We start from the raw sequence: 5,000 nt of genomic DNA on the forward strand, positions 1-5,000 counted from the left end.
AAGCGGAGGACTTGGACGAAGGCGTATCGGGGAGAGCGCGTTCATTGATTTGGAGCCCAGCAGTCAGCGGTTTGGGACGACCGGAGCTGCTTGGTGGCGGGGGCGGGGGTCTCTAGTCACGTGATCAGCTCTCGAACCACGCACCGGCCAGCTGTGGAGATGAGATTGTTTTTGGGGATCGAACGCTTTATGCACTATACTTTTAGTCGCAACTTGTTGGACAGCGCAGGATGCAGAGCGCATGGATCGTAGGCAGGGGTGCATAATCTAATTTGAATGCTCAGTCTTCTGACAGAAATATGGAAAAAAACAATTGCAGCTATGTAGCCCTCTGGCTGAAAATGATGGGTACTTTATATTAATTTATATTCGCAGTTTCATCCACAGTTATGCAGGCAGATTCCACATGCATTTAAAATATGATGAATCAATTATTTGACATCAAATAATGAAGCACTGCAATAGAGAAACAAATATTCGGGCTGCCAGGAATTGCATGAATACGTCTATTCATGTTCACTTTCAAAACTAAAAACATCATCTATTTAAACTAAAGATATATATTTTTTTATATAATAAGAATATTTCCAGAATTTCCAATACAAATTCCTTACAATGATGACAGAATCATGTGCAGTGACAAATAACTTACGTTTTCTACTATGTCCATAGACTGTTGAAATTACACTTGTGGGACAGAGCATGGAAATTTTAAAAGGGGGCTTCAGAGGCGCTCCATGATGTAATAAAACGCACCCCTAGCGGTCAATCCCCGAACCACTGCTCCCCACGGGTTCGATAAAACTCGCAGTGCGTCCGATAGCATCAGTGATGGAATGTGAATGTCCTCATCGAGCCGATCACTGTTTAACACCGGGTCCTCCTCGCATGGTGATCGTACCGCAGTTTCAAAAGCCTTCCTGATCCTCCGTCCGCTTGGACCTACAATGATAAGCAGGAAAGTGTTGCTGAGGGCGGTGGAGACCCCCAGCCCAGTGGTCTGCTGGAACCCGTGAAGAATACACACTTACCAGGCAAGCCAACGTCGTCGGGCAGCGGCCACTCTCTCTTCGGGGATATCAACCCTAAAGTGACTGCTAACGGTGTGCATGATATTGAAGATAGGATTCTGAGGATCACTGGTTACTATGGCTATTACCAGGATACTCTAGTCATAGAAGTAAGTAACACGTTCAAAGAACATTAGATCTGTGTCGGAGTTTTTTTTTATTTTTTATTTTTGCTGGTGAGGTGATCAGCGTCGTCTAATAATATATTTCGTTCATTAATGTTGAAATATTAGACCGGACTTGTGGTATAGTCGAGATGTCGTGAGTTATTGGAAATCATGCGTATTCTTATTTTTTATCTACCATAGTTAGTCAGTATTAAATCTCTGTTGAGCTGGATTACCCCGTTGGATCAAATATTTTTTTGCTAAACTGTTGTTAGACTTAACGTAAAATAGAGAGAGCATGTTAGAGAGAGAGACAGAGAGTCAGACAGACAGGCAGCCAGACAGAGACATAGAGAATAACTTCCATTCCATAAATGCAATTACACCACCAGTTGACAGCACCAAGACTTTGATGGCACTTTGGGATGTGAGTTAATATTTAAACTGCCTTCTAATACTGCTAAATCAAACAGGCGTTCTGCTTTGACCAACACAGAACCATTACATCTCGGTGTCATTCATATTGAATTGTGTATTGTGCATGTTTGCATTGAATTAATACAATCAATTTCCTCCGGCTGGCTGTCCAATCATGCAGTCAATTCTCTCTCTCTCTCTCTCTCTCTCTCTCTCTCTCTCTCTCTCTCTCTCTCTCTCTCTCTCTCTCTCTCTCTCTCTCTCTCTCTCTCTCTCTCTCTCTCTCTCTCTCTCTCTCTCCTCTCTCTCTCTCTCTCTCTCTCTCTCTCTCTCTCTCTCTCTCTCTCTCTCTCTCTCTCTCTCTCTCTCTCTCTCTCTCTCTCTCTCTCTCTCTCTCTCTCTCTCTCTCTCTCTCTCTCTCTCTCTCTCTCATGCAAGTTGCACAATGGGAGCTCTCTGTCAGTGGTAGCTCGAAGATATGGCTGCATGACAACCCATCCATACCTCTTCATCCCACCTCTCTGTCAGAGGGCTTTTGATCGAGTGGCCCAGCAGTTCAGATTGTGCCGACTGTAGGGGGAAATGATGGAGAATGGGATCCATGTTACGACTGAGCTAGCCAAGCACTTAGCTCCGGCTCGTCCTCGTTTAGCCCACCTTCCTCTTCTGTTAACACGCAAACAATGGGCAACTACTGACAAGACACGTTTACATCATGTACTATGGATGCTACTCTGCATGTTTATAACATTATAAATAAAACAGGCAGCAGTTGCAGCCTGCTTCTGTTTTCTTTAGTACGATTCTTCCTCATTCTTTGTTTTAATTGATTGGTAACGATTGCACTCTCCTAATAGGATCTAATATTGACCTGGTCATTCATCAGCGGGCCCTTGAGGGCCCTTCTGTGATTGTGGTCCCCCCGAAAATGAATTGGCCCCGTCTCCAGTCCGCCAAAGCCTTAGCTAAACCAATTATGAGCTGAGACGGCGAGAAATAGGAAAACATATGCTGGCATTTGGGGAAGCAAGCTCACCTCTGACTGCATTCAAAACAAGTCAGGAGAAAACTTTTCTCCCTCCAAACTCAGAGACAATGCAATAATGAAGATAGATCTCTTGTTAAGGACCCAGGGGCTTCGGCCCGGCCTCTGTAGGCAGTTAGCACTTTAATTGATTTTTAGATTGAAGTTCAGGAAAAGAAATCGAGTGTGGCCTCCATCAACAAGCCCTATTACTCAACATCGTTCGCTCAAGTTGATTCTCTGTGACGGGTTGTGAGACATGTTTGGTTGAAATATAATTTCATGTATGGGCTGTAGCAGAAACGAAAACTGGAAACAAGAGATAAGATAAATACATGAATGAATGCATGCATGAATGAGGGGCCAGGTCTGAGGGGCAGGTCTGAGGAGCAGGTCTGAGGAGCAGGTCTGAGGGGCAGGTCTGAGGAGCAGGTCTGAGGAGCAGGTCTGAGGAGCAGGTGTGAGGAGCAGGTCTGAGGAGAAGGTCTGAGGGGCAGGTCTGAGGAGCAGGTCTCAGGGGCAGGTCTGAGGAGCAGGTCTCAGGGGCAGGTCTGAGGGGCAGGTCTGAGGGGCAGGTCTGAGGGGCAGGTGTGAGGAGCAGTCTGAGGAGCAGGTCTGAGGAGCAGGTCTGAGGGGCAGGTGTGAGGAGCAGGTCTGAGGAGCAGGTCTGAGGAGCAGGTGTTCAAGATAACAGGCAGAACAACAGCCTCATGAACGCTGCCACGGGCCTCACGCCTCGCTGCCTTTCTGATATTACGAACAAATTCGGCGCACTGATAAGGAAAGGAGACAACGCCTGGATTCATGCCTTCATTCACACTCTCCCTCCCTCCGCTGCAACCAAAGCCCCTTCAGACCCCACAGATGCTGCATCCTGCCTGGCATCTGTGTTTTAAGCAATTAAACATGCTTGCATAACGTTGCAGGCGCTCTCTCCCTAGGAATGTGAAGACGCTGCTCCTGAGATGACAGGGAGTCTTTGCATTAGTCCCCTCTGCCTTTTTGTTTTATCTTATTCTACACCATGAGCGGGGATCCAGAAGTCAAGCTGAAGCTGTAGCTGTGTGGCATACTATTTTCTGAATAATGCACACGTCGCAGTAGTATTAGAACAGTGAAGGTTTGTGCCAAGCTTTTGGGGGTAATGATATATTTAGCAAGATTTGTTTGCCAATTTCCTATTATTGTCATGGCCATCTGTGTTGTATTACAGAACGCCTCGAAGGGCAATTGTGGAATACATTTGTTGATGGCCCTCGTGGTATTATATGGGTCTGGTTTGGTAAATGGAAACTCCAACCGTAGAGGACGGCACATTGCCATTCACTTCAATATCTAACTACAACTCAGAAAAAGAACTACAATGATATGAACAACGTGTTTTGCTGCATTGTGAGGAGCCCAGCCTTTCGTTGCAAACAACCGGCCACGCAACAATGCAACAATGGCAGTAAGTGCCTGCTCAGCATCTTCCAGGAAACGGGCGCTGTATCACTGCTGTGTCCCCCCATGTTTGTGTCTCTCTTTGAAAACTGCAAGAGGAACGGTTCCCTGCTGGTTAACTTGCTCTGATGGAGAGGAGACTGCAGACACTCATACAGGCACACTGATGTTCAACGTTTTGCTCCAATTACATTGCAGAAAACTGCAATAACGGCCAGTTTTTCTTGGATGTATCTTTCCGCGTTGATGGCATCACCTGTTTCATCGAGATGTTGTTAAATCCGTGTTTACCCCTTCAGTGTGCACAGATTTGTTCTGGCCCGGTCCGTTTCCAGGCCTGCTGCCTTGCTGCTATTAATAACCCGGCAGCCTTGAATAGGACATGAGCGTTTTGCCTGAACCCGGGCCCACGAGCCGTGAGCCCGGCGCTCTCTGGGGACACGATGCAAATACACTCCTCCACTAATGGGTGTGGCATTGCAACCGAAAAGAACCCATACCATTTAACAAGGTGAGGTTTGTTAGAATCTCTCTCTCTCTCTCTCTCTCTCTCTCTCTCTCTCTCTCTCTCTCTCTCTCTCTCTCTCTCTCTCTCACACTCTCACACACTCTCTCTCTCTCTCTCTCTCTCTCTCTCTCTCTCTCTCTCTCTCTCTCTCTCTCTCTCTCTCTCTCTCTCTCTCTCTCTCTCTCTCTCTCTCTCTCTCTCTCTCTCTCTCTCTCTCTCTCTCTCAATCGCTTAAACCAGAAAAGGTCTTCGGTCTTAAATACATTATTATTTCATAAATAATTAAATAAATGCATACCTCATTGTACTCTAACAATACACTTCTTCTCATGGACACATGTGCATCGTTGGATCTTATGTCAATTGCTTTACGTCTCAGATTAGTCTGTTCTGCCCACTACCAAACAGCGCCCTCCTGTGGTGAATACATT

General features: G+C 46.1%; 1 protein-coding gene across 1 annotated transcript in view; it reads left to right on the top strand.

The window, feature by feature from the left end:
- Window positions 1–781: 781 nt before the first annotated feature.
- The window catches only part of slc35f4 (solute carrier family 35 member F4), an 18,301-nt gene continuing 14,082 nt past the window's right edge, over window positions 782–5,000 (top strand). Inside the window, exon 1 of the mRNA XM_060052322.1 lies at window positions 782–1,180. The gene's annotated coding sequence lies outside the window, so the exon portion shown is untranslated. The remainder of the gene's footprint in view (window positions 1,181–5,000) is intronic.

This window comes from Gadus macrocephalus, chromosome 5 (genome assembly GCF_031168955.1).
Source record: "Gadus macrocephalus chromosome 5, ASM3116895v1".
Classification (NCBI taxonomy): Eukaryota; Metazoa; Chordata; class Actinopteri; order Gadiformes; family Gadidae; genus Gadus; species Gadus macrocephalus.